The following is an 11,987-nucleotide window of genomic DNA, read 5'->3' as shown; positions in this document are numbered from 1 at the left end:
CCCGGTCTCAATAAGGCAGCATTATTTAATCCCTTTCAATGCCATACCTGACCAGCTCCAGCCTGAGGCTGGTTATGTTTTTGCCACCATGGCGCCTATGGAAAGGCTGTCCCAGCCTCTTGGTCTTGTGGTTGGAAACCCCATTTCCAGCCTACATTTTACTCATTGCCAGTTGACACCCTTTTCCCTTCAAATGGAGCATTGTCCCGTGGGAATGGCCTGGAACAATTGCTCATTTAGGCTGTTACATGGTCCTCAGCACCATTAAGTCAGAACATGTCAGAGCCATTCAGAAATGTTCACATTACCAACCCCATATGTTCAAACATCACCAGTCGCATCTCCAAAGCATGCGAGACCTTTAAAGGGTCAGGCCCAGCCTTAAATGCACATGCATAAATGCGGGTTGCTCCCAGGCAACTCCTCTCCCTGCCCATTAGCCCCAGAGGAGCTGCCAGCCAAACCCCCCTAAGTCCCCATCTCCCTCAGCCTCCTCCCTGTGCTACTCCAGTCTCCCTCCTGCTCCTCCCACGACTCTTCTACTTCATCCCCTCCTGCCACCTGCCCCCACGGAAACCTCAGTCTTTCTCCTGTTTCCCTCTCCCTTACAACCCTTAGATCTGCCTCCTATCCACCCTACAAGTCTACTCGTGCATCCTGCATGTTGTATCTGCTGCCCGTCACAGTCCCACGTGTCCTAATGGTGCCCAGGCTATCTCCTGCAGCCAAACTGTAACGTGGCAGCTATTTTGACAGCAGACGCGGCTTCCATCTCACTAAACGTATGAGGAGTGGGCAGTCACTGTTGTTAGGCATAACCTTCAGGCCACATGCAGAGTGACGGGAAGGAAACGATGGCCATCCTGCTGGTTAGCAATAGGTTTTGGGACTATGGATGGCAATGAGAGGTGGAAGATAATAACCCATTGGCATAGACTGAGTGATTTGCTTGGGGTTACACATGAACTCCGTGGCACAGGTGGTATCTGAGCCAAGTCTCCCAAGTCCCATTTCAGGCCTGCGAGTCTTTAACCTTCCTCAAGTCTAATTTATCTCCAAACCAGTTCACAATTTGGCAAGGCCAGTTTCTGACACCCTGCTATGCCTTTCAGCCCTTTCCTGGAGCCAACCCAGGGGCAGATCCAAGGGGGGCAGTGGTGCGGTTGTGCCCCACTTCGATTCCTGTTTCACCCAATGTTTAAAACCAAGCACCTGGGAGGGGCAGCAGCATTTCTAGTCAGGCAATGCTGAGGGAGTTAATTCACTCCATGGCTCATTATAATCTACTCGATTCTTGCTAATCTCTCTTCACTCCACAGGTACTAATGACCCTCTCCCGTTTTTAATGGTCTTAATGTACCATTAATCAAGCTATCCTTTCTTCTGCAATTTTGTCTGCTAGCCATTCCTGGTAATAGCTCTCTTCTGGAGGTGTATGAGCCAGAACTGAGCACAGCATGCAGGTGTGGACTCACCACGGATTTATAATGGGGCATAGTGATACTTTCAGTTTTATTTACAATTCTGTTCTTAATAATAATCCCTAACATTTTGTTTGCCTTTTTGATGACTGCTGAGCACTGAGTAGATGCTTTCAGCAACCTGTCCACAGTTGTGTTTTTAAGGTTAGTATTTAAGCAAGTAAATCAATGCACATTCCAGTGAAGTTGTATTTGTTTCTACTTTGATCTTAAAATGAATATTGTAGACTGGGCTTCTAGTTTCTCTTTAACTGAAGAAAAATGTACAGCGTGTTAGATATGATGATGCAGCACACAACACTTGTGCTGCCTGCTAGCCCGCCACCCCTCGGGGGTGGACTTCATAGACATTAGGGGGCTAGAAGGGACCTTGTGAGATCATTGAGTCCAGCCCCCCGGCCATAGGCAGGAAGTCAGCTGGGGTCAAATGATCCCAGCAAGATAAATATCCAAATGTCTTTTGAAAGAATCCAGAGTAGGTGCTTGCACCACCTCTGTTGGGGGGCGGGGGGGGGGGGGGGGGGTCTATTCCAGACCCTGGACAGAAATTTTTCCTTATATCCATCTAGATTGGCCTTCCAAGAGTTTGGGGCCGTTAGACCTTGTTATCCCTTGAGGGGCCCTGGTGAACAACTGTACCCCCCTTACATACATACAGGCTGCCACCAAGTCACCCCTGAGCCTTCTCTTCTCCAGGCTGAAGAGTCCCATGTCCCTCAGCATTTCCCCATAAGACTTGCTCTCTTGGTCTTTGATCATACAGGCGGCTTTCCTCTGGACTCTCTCAAGCTTAACCACGTCCCACCTGAAGTGGGGGGCCCAAAACTGGATGCAGGACTCCAGCTGCAGCTCCAGCTGCGGGGTAGCGGCATGGCGTAGGGGGAGTGGCGGGTAGAGCTCCGGCCCAGTGCGCAAGCAGATGGCACCAGGAGGAGGTGAGAGCAGTGCACCCCACCATCCATTATTCTTTGCACTGATGGTGGCACAGCTGGCACAGGAGTCCTAGTAGTGGCAGCAACGAGTCTCGTCACCCTGTGCCACCATCTCATGCCGGGTCCCACCTGCTGGGCTGCAGAGGCAGGTTCTGCCCGTGCTGGTCTGGCCAGGCTGCAGCCCTGTGCCTGCAATAGGTGCACAAATCTGGGGGGGTCACGTGCCCCCTATTTCCCCCCAACATGTCATCTGTGCCCCTCCTGTCTCCCCATGTGTTGTCTATACCCCTCTGCACCCGCCCATAGACTTACCTGCAGCATGCTGCCTGGCTGCCACATGCATGTGTATGTGCACATACACGTGGTGCTCCCTGCCTGTGATCAGCCTCCTCCCCCTCCCGCCAGCCCCAAGCAGCCCCTTGCAGGTGGGAACTCTGCCAGCCTGCAAGGGGAAACCTGTGGTTTCCCATGTTTTTCTCCTTTAAACCAGAAAATCTGCATTTTTCCATGGCAAACGGAAAACCTGGATCCCTATTTCTTAGTACGCAAAGTGTTAACATAAGGTGAAGGACAAGTGGCATCTATTTTTTCAAAACTGTATGCACCATATGATCCATTTTTAAAGTTTGTTTGCAGCCCACTCATATATTATTGAGACCCACTTTTGGGTCGTGACCCACGGGTTGAAAAACGCTTAGAAGAATATTCATTTTGGTCTTTTGGAAGGGGCAGAGAAAGAAAGGTTTTGTGGACAAGTCGATATTTTGAGAAATTCAGGAAAGCATCTTTTGACAGAAGCTTTGCCAATGCTGAGGAATTTTTTACCCAGTCCATTTAGGTGTTAATTTCCATTTAATATCTAAAAACCCAACAAATTATTCTAATTCTTAGATTCCATTTTTTTTAAAATAGATACACTCCCCTAATTTACTTTACTGGAGCAGATACCGAAATTCTTTCAATTTTATTTTTAGAAACTAGTTTGTACTTAAGCTTTCAGTTCCTTTCTGTGGCAGTTTTGGAGTCGTCATAAATCTCAGTTAGTATGTACAGAATGATTCATTTCTGAGCTGCATTTTTGCTTTGAAGTGTCTATTGACTATTAATAAAAAGCCTTGTTATCCTTTTCCTTAGAAACCACAAAATACATAGATGTGCTTTGGACCCAATCCTGTGCTCCTTCCTGACGCTGAGACTTTTGCCTAAATAAGGAGCGAGCTCTTTGTCTCAGACAAAGAGAAGGAAATCTAACTTTGATGTGGGAATCCAGCTCTGCTTTCATTATTCAGGTGAAAAAACCCCCTCTCCATTGTTGAATCATTGGGACTCTCTCCAAGGCAGCAGGAGTACAGGACAGGGTGCACGGAGCGGATGATTGAGAAGGTGGGGCTGGGAGAATGAATGCTACATTTTGGTAGAAAGCCACTAGTGTTTTTACAGCGCAGATTTATTAAAAGAGAATTTACATCTGACTGGATGTTAAATGCCTTACAAATAGTTAGTGTTTCGTGGAGCAGACTGGGTGTTCTGTGTCTGACCCACCGCAGAATTAATTATGTGTCTAGAAAACACACATGCCTTTGGGTAAATGGTGAAACCTGCTGAACTCCGATGGCCAAATTTCCTGCGGGTGGAGATTGGTGCAAGTCCGCTGAAGCCAACAGTGCTGTGCCTGTTTGCACTGGCAGAGAACTAGGCTCAGGCATTTTTAGGTTAGCTTGGTTTGTAAAGGAGGTAGTAAAAACTAAGCACTAGACAGCAACCATGGCACAAGGATCATCCCAGGACAGGGGATTCCTCCAGGAAGAGATCCTCAAACCTGCTCTGATTCCAGCCTTGTTTCCCTGTGGCTGGCATAGGGAGAAGAAGAGGCAGAGGCATAACAACCTGGTTCTGGGTCTTGGGTAGCAGTGGCGATTGCAGTAGTGGTAGCAGCTGGGGGCGGGGGGGGGGTGTTTGGCGGGGCAGCCCCTATTATGCCCTCTCAAAACTGATGTCTGGGGCTAGTGCCCCAGTCAACCCCCTCCACCCCCCACAGTTGGCTAGTGGGCAGGGGTAGCTTGTTGTAAAATCTCTATTGAATGATTTTCTAATTTTTTTTTAAAAAGATGGTATTTCCCAAGGGAATTTTTTTTTGATTTGGTCACAAATAATTGTTCTGTCAAGTCATCTCAGAGAGCTCATTGTAGGTCAGGTTGACCCAGCTCAGAAGATGGGGTTTTGTTAAACTGACTCAAGATGTTTCAGGTTGAATCAGCCCCAAATTTTGCATGCCACGGGATCACGCTGCCTTACAGGACGGGGGAATTAGTTCAACCTTCAGTTCTCTCCTGGGGTTTGGACTCTTTGCAACCTCTCTCATCATGCACAATTCTCTCCGACCAAGCTGCATTACAAACGAGGGGTGTCACAACCGTCTGGGAGCATTCTGGGAAATCAAGATGGGCAAGCCTCCTTGACTGAAAGCAGATGGCAGGAGTATTAGGTTCCAGTGCGTTCTAGTGGGAAAATGCAGTGTTGGTGGAAGGGACCTCCTGGTCTTTTTGTTTATCTTCTTTTTTGTTCGTTTTTTTTTGGTCTCTGCATTTGTCCTTTAACACCGAGGCCCAAGTTCAGAGCAAGCAAGGGCGATGCTGTCCACAGCGGCACACAGCCGCTAGTTACGCTGTTGTACGCTGCACCCACTGGCAATGTCAAGTCATGGCAAGGATAAAACACCGGGGCTGACGGTCCATAAAAATTCAGACCCCAGCCATTGAATGAACCACGAATCTCTCATGTGTACTAGCCATGTAGGGCCCATGACACACACAGCTGGCCTTGCTTTCATTTGGTAAAGGGTGACAACACTTAGAAACCATGCCACTCCTCTCCTTTCCCCTGCTGCCAATTCAGCGGCCAGGAGGAGGAGGGAAAAGGGCGAATAGCAGTAGCATTCTCCCCCTGGGCTGCAGAGCTGTGGGAAGGCAGGGGCTCCAGGCAGACCCTGCGCTGATCAGCCGGTGAGCTCAGAGCGCACGGCTCACATGGAGCTCTGGCAGAAGCCTGCACTGACCAGGCTGCAAGCCCGGAGCTCGCTGTGCATATGCAGCACAGCCAGAGTGTATGTGAGGGGGGCTGCACCCCCCGCCCTGTTCCTCGATCCACTGCTAGACCCATTCATCCTAAAAATACCTGCTTTTTTTCCTTTGCAACCTGCTCAGTATTTATTAGGGTTTAAGACAATGAAAACATACCATACGCCTGACTGTGCTGCATATTTTAACGTGGAGGAAAATCAACCTCTAGCATCATGAGGGAGCTGCTCTACAACATATATGCTACAAAACAATAGATTCTCATCATCGAGTAACCCGATTCCACAAATGTACACTGCGTATTGGGGAGGTTACGCTACATGTTAGCTGCATCGTTAGCACTGCAGAAGAGAAGTCCTTTCCCCAGATGTTATCTTGGCGTTCTGCGGCTTCCAGCCAGGCTGGCCATGACATTGGATGATCCCTCAGGAGTCTATACCTCCCTCTCCTCCATCAGCAGGCTCCTACGCTGAGCGACGCGATGGAACAGGCTTTGAAGATGCAGTCGCTGAGCCGCAGCAATTCCTCACAGCCATGAATCTGAGTAATTGCAAACATTTATTACCAACTTTTTTTCAAATATTAGACTTGCAGCATTTTCATGTGATGGACAGATTTGATTTCCTAGACCTCAATGCTTGCCAAATTACCTGTGTATATCCACCCCCCACCCCCAACCCAGAAGTTCATTTAAATTACTTTTAAATAATAAAGTCACTCTTCTCCCTCTCCAGCACAGTGCCTACTTACGTATTATATGAGTTTGGGAGATGCACTGATGAATCTGTGATGTGATATCAGATCCGTGGCACTTACCTACAAAGTAGCCTACAGCAGGGGTCGGCAACTCACATCCCATGGGCTGGACTATTGGATCCAACCCATAAACATGGCACTTCAGTGGTGGGGGGTCTTCTCCCATAGCACGATGGGAAGAAGTGGCAGTGGCAACGGTGGATGGGTCCTAGCTGGCAGACAGGTCTCTGAGCCTAGTTTGGTCATTCCATCTCATAGCTGGAAAGGGTTCTTGACCTACAGTATTGCATCAAAACCCATTTCCCATCTATGTGGAAGGCTTATTTATATGGCCTGGGTCAATGGCCTGCGAACATCTGGGTCTTACTCTGTCTCATCAGCCTTTAGTAGGGTTGCTGGGATGTAAATGAAAACAGAATTCAACCCAATGACTACTCTTCACATGTAGGCGGTCTCTGTTTTCCTTTGATCAAAGCCATTCTTGCCTTTCAATTTTCATTGCAGTTCTCCTGTGGGGTCCTAAGTTGTTAAATGTCCCTTTGGCTTCTTGAAACCTTGTTCTGCACAGTGCACTAGCCTCTGGCCATGCTTGTTCTTTGCTTCATTCTGCTGATAATGCAGTAAAAATTAGAGTTATTTCATATTTCTCCTTAGTTTGGGATTCTTTTCTGCTGAGTTTATTCTGCTCCCTTTCTTTCCCATCCAGGGTCTGTAATTCATAACCCCAGACATCATAAATAATGAAACAATTCATGGCCATACCACTTCCACAGTGATTTCCATTAATTGTTACATGAAACATGTATGATTCCAGGAAGTGCTCTGTTTTGAAACAACATATTTTTCCACCATTCAACACTAGCCTTTTGTGTCCGTGTCATTTCAATTTGCTTTGCAAACATATGTGGCATGATGGATGTGTTTAGGAGAGCTACATACATCTTTAACTGTTCAGTTGTTAGCTTATTATTAGATCTTTGCGGGTACGTCTACATGAGATGCATTAATGCGCATTAGCCTGGCTCTGAAATACTCCCATGAGACACGCCAGCAGCCCAATGGATGCAATTCAAATGTTGAAATGACCGAAGGGAATGATTCAGTTCTGTCAACCAACATTTCTCTATCTATGTGGGTTGCCCTGACCTAATGATAATTTCCTGTCTGGAAAATTAAAAAAAAGAAAACAAGAAAAACCCAAATTGGACAAAAATCAGGTTTGCAAAGCAGAGACTTGATTTTATAGAAACCAAGCTATTCCATTAAAATATATATTCAAATTTCCAGACCCTTTAATTTCTTGCACTAGGGCAGCACTCAGACCGAACTCCACATTTAAACTCGCTCCAGACATATTAATAAGCAACGTATGGCTACATTGTACACTGTACTTCATCAGTCACAAAGAGCTTGGCTTGAGGCCCTCTCTTTGGAGCCAGATCTGAATTCAGATTTAAGGTTCCCCAGAAGTCTGGAAATATTTGGAGTCAGGACTTGTCCCATGATCTGTGCCATGGGACCGAGGTGATGTTATGTATATCCGGTCTGTACAGTTGGGTGGAGGATTGCAATAGGTCCTAGGATCATGTGAGTGGATTCACATACTGCCTTCAATTTGTTTCTTCCTCCCTCTTTGTGTTGGCTGCGAGGTCCCTCATGCCGTTGCTGTTAAGCCATATTACAATATAGCCCACTCAACTCTGACATGTTTTGCCTGGCAGCATTCTTTGCCAAGTATTAATGGATTAGCTCCTGATCTTAGCAGTGACCTAATTTGTAGTGTGATTGATGGGTTTTACTTGTTTCTTTGCATTCTGCATTCGCACCATGAGCAGGCAAACTGAGCTGCAGAAAACCCTGGAGGTTACAGAGGAATAAAGAAACTGCAATAGCCTAACTAGGGAGGACCAACAGGGGCAACCTCCCTGAGCGCTGGCGTCGGTGAAGAGGGGAGCAAAAAAAGTGGGTACAGTCAAGGCAGCAATCAGAAATCAATGCACCAGGTACCTGGTTTTGCCTCTCAGCTGCTGGGAAACTGTTGTGTTGTTTCATAGGAAGTTTTCATTAGTTATATTAGGAACCTAATGTTCAGAAGAGCGGTGCTCAACGTCCAGCCTGTGGGCTAGATCCAGCCCGCTGAGTTACATCATCCAGCCTGCAGGGTTCCCCACATGTCCAGAAATTTGGCAGCTGGGGAGCAGTAGCAATTACCACTGCCACTGTTCCCCCACCACCAAATTTCCAAGGCCTGCGGGCTAGATGGTGTGGCCTGTGGCAGGGCCGGGGCTGGGACCATGCATCAGGCCAGCCGCAGATGCCAATTCAAGCCTTGGCTGGGCTGGCCCCACGCACTGGACTGAATTGACAAACCAACCCCGCACAACTCTTCCAGCCCCTGGAGCCGAAAGGTTTAAAAGCAGCACAGCATAGTCTGTAATCGGCCACCACCTTTGCAGGCATGTTATTGCAATGGCTTCAGACAAAGGCACACAAAGAATGACTGGTGTCTCAGGGAGACGTGGGACCTTTACTGTTCACTTCCTGGCCTACTTTTGCATCCTCCAATGTAAAAATAAAATAAAATAAAATAAAATAATAATTCTGCAGTTCAGGTCAGAATTAGAAAGAGAGGTGGAAAGGTTTCCACCCTGGAGGCAGCTTTCATTATGAAGTCTGTTGATAGTATGGTAAGAGGAATAACAAAAAGGCAACCTAACTCAGAGAGCAGAGCCCATAGAGACTTTTGCACAGATGCTCTTACAGCTAGAGGTCTTTTTCTCTGTCTCTGGAGCAGCAAGATGAATGCTTACATGCTACCTCTGTGTGTGCTCAGCATGCAAATCAGCCTTGTACCTATGAGCCCTACTGCCTGTTGTGAGATTAAGTCTGATTGACTGAACTATTGCACCAATGGCAAAATATGAAATTTGGCAGCCCCACGGTCCTCCCCTGCTTTGCTAAACACTAGGCCCCTGCAAGAACACATTCAGAGCCTGTTCTGAGGTTGCTGCTCAGTGGAGAAGAGCCTGCAGATGGGAAATTATTCTTAAGCAGGATTTGCTATATTGCATGGTCTCTTGTGCTCATCATGAAGGAATGCAGAGCAGAATGGCACAGCTCACAGCTATCCCCATGGTACCTGCCAGGCTGTGATAGGGTGCCATCACAAGGCCAGTCATGACATTGGCCTGCTCACCCATCTAGGGCAGTCTACCCACTTGACTCTTCTGCCACGCCTTTGTTGGAACTAAAGAGCTGTCCATAGGTGGGAGGCTGCCCATCTAATGTCCCAATGCCAAGGGTGTAATACACAGCTCCAAACCATCCATACACTGTGTCCCATGCCTCGCAGATGGCATCCAAAAATCACTTCCAACTCCCTCAGTCCTTTAGCTGGGCTGCACTCAGCCTCCAGCCTACATCTGGCCTCAGGTGTTCTCAGATGCACCTTGGCCACCTGCCTCTCTCTGGGGCCACAACTACGCCCCCTCACTGGGGCCTCTACTCCGCCACCTCACTAGGGCTCCTGGGCTGTATGCCCCTTAGGTCTCATTCTGGGTTTCTGGTCCTTATGGGATCCTTGCCCCTCATCTCATTGTGGGCTCCTTGCCCCTATGGCCTCAGGTACCTGTTGGATCTTGGCCATATCTCAGGCCCCACTCAGTGGACCTGGGCCCTATGGTTTTCTGTTGGGGTGTACCCCATGTTCCTCATCCATGTGGGCATGAGTGACACAGCTCAGAGCAATCTTGGCCAGGTCAGGATTGACTACATCTGGGGGATGGACTTAAGACAGGGGTGGGCAAAATACAGCCCGCGGGTCGGATGCAGCCCACAAGGCCATTCTATCCAGCCTGCGGGGCCCCTAAAAATTTTTTTTTAAATTTAAATTTATCTGTCTTTGGTTCTTGTAAAAAATGACAGGAACCAAGGGCAGTAGGACCCAGGGGAATCCTTGGTGGGCTCCTGCAACAGCAGAGTCCACCTGGCCCTGCCCCTCCAGCCGGAAGCCCCAGCAGGGGCTTCTGGCCTGGGACCACGTGGCTGCCCCAGTGCCAGAACCTCAGGTAAGTGGGGGGAAGGGCAGGGAAGGAACTGGTGTGGAGCATGGGGAAAAGTGGCCCCTCCCCGACCCTGTGACTGGCGCTTCCTGCTGCAGCTGCTTGCAGCCCGCGCGGGGCTGCACTGAGCAGGCACAGGCAGCCCCATGTGGGGCTGAGCAGTGTGGGGTGCCGGCCATAGGGCAGGGGAAGGGCCACTCTTCCGCTGCACTCAACATCAGCTTGTAACCCGGCCTCACATCGGCTCTGGGCTTGCCCGTTGGGGCTGCACCATGGCGGCAGCAGCTGCGGCCCCCCCCCGCTTGTCGTGCCAGGCAGTGTTTGCTGCTGCTGCCCGCCTGGAGCACCCAAGCTGGGCAGCCCAGAGGTGGTGGTGGCCCTTGATGCAGAGGGTCTCAAGTCACCCTTCCTTAGTACCCATTTCAGCTTCCAAGGAGGTGTACTGCCCTCTTACATATAGAGCTACACCTCCGCCTTTGTCTCCTATAGAATCCCCCTTATGCAAAGGGTGTAGCCCTCTATAGCTACAGTCCAATCATGGGTAGAGTCCCACCAGGTCTCTTTTATCCCTAGGATATCGTAGTCCCTGCAGGACAACAGGAGGGACAGTTCCTACTGTTTGTTCCCCATACTCCTGGCATTTGTGTACAGGCATTTGAGCCCTCCACTGGCGGTCCTTGATTTCCTGTCACATTTCTGTGGCCTGCTGCTGGGAGGATGGAGGAGAAAACTACCTGAGCCCCCAACCCCTTAAGTTAGGTGCGGGCAATTATTTCGGGCAGAGGGCTACTTACCTGTTTTGGCAAGCTGTCGAGGGCTGTGTGGGTAGCCCCTCCCCTTGACAGGTGCCCTGCTCCCTGGTCACCATCTTGGGACCAATGTCCTAGGGCCAGTGCCGGCAGGGCCCAGAGTGGGGCGCAGGCTGGCAGGGGTCTGTGGAGCTGGGCTGGGCTGCACCAGCAGGGAGAGGGGGGAGCTGGCCCAGCTCCATAAAGCTGATGATCTCATGAGGTCCCTTCCAGCCCTGAACTTCTGCAAATTTTGTGTGTGCTCCCCTAGCCTTTCCCCTCCACGGGGTACCTACAAGGCAGCGGGAGCTGAGGCTTTATGGCACCCCATCCTCACCTTTCACTGGGCAGACACAGGTGTGGCATTTGCCCGCTACTCAAAGCCTGCCTGAAACCTCTTAAAGTGGCAGGCACAACCCATGCTCTGCCACACAGGGGCTGATGGCTGGCAAGTGCATTCGGCTTGGGCAGAGACTGTTAAGAGCCCTTTGTTACACACATGCTCTTTTCACTAGCGTGTGCATACAGAAAAGGAGCCTTTCTAGCATGCCCAGCTGTGGAACTGCTAATCTCAGGTGTAGCTCGGTTACTATTAAACATGCCCACCCCTCCCCTGCCCTCAGTGTATTATACAATGTCTGTTCATGGTTCTGGCCATGATGTGTCAGGTGATTTCCAGTTCTTAGGGAAAGGGCACCCTAGGTCACCATCCCTAGGAACCGTGAGGATGAGGACAGTGAGACTGGCCAGATGGCACAAACAGGCAGATTGGGTGCCTCCGCTCCACTCATTGGAAACAACATGGTAGAGGTGATGTAACATGTGACCACGGCTGGGGCCCCAAGGATGCTGTCTGCAAGGGACCAGATGGAAGGAGACCAATGAACGGGTG

At 49.4% G+C, this 11,987-nt stretch overlaps 1 long non-coding RNA gene across 1 annotated transcript; it reads right to left on the bottom strand.

Annotated features, from left to right (window-relative positions):
* Positions 1-3,842: 3,842 nt before the first annotated feature.
* Positions 3,843-10,409, bottom strand: LOC109281273 (uncharacterized). Its single transcript, XR_002087881.2, has 2 exons — positions 6,307-10,409; positions 3,843-6,030 (listed from the first exon to the last, which is right to left on the bottom strand). It is a non-coding gene; the product is annotated as an uncharacterized LOC109281273 (long non-coding RNA).
* Positions 10,410-11,987: the final 1,578 nt, after the last annotated feature.

Source organism: Alligator mississippiensis, chromosome 2, assembly GCF_030867095.1.
Source record: "Alligator mississippiensis isolate rAllMis1 chromosome 2, rAllMis1, whole genome shotgun sequence".
Taxonomy (NCBI): domain Eukaryota; kingdom Metazoa; phylum Chordata; order Crocodylia; family Alligatoridae; genus Alligator; species Alligator mississippiensis.
This window is presented reverse-complemented; position numbering and strand designations above follow the sequence as displayed.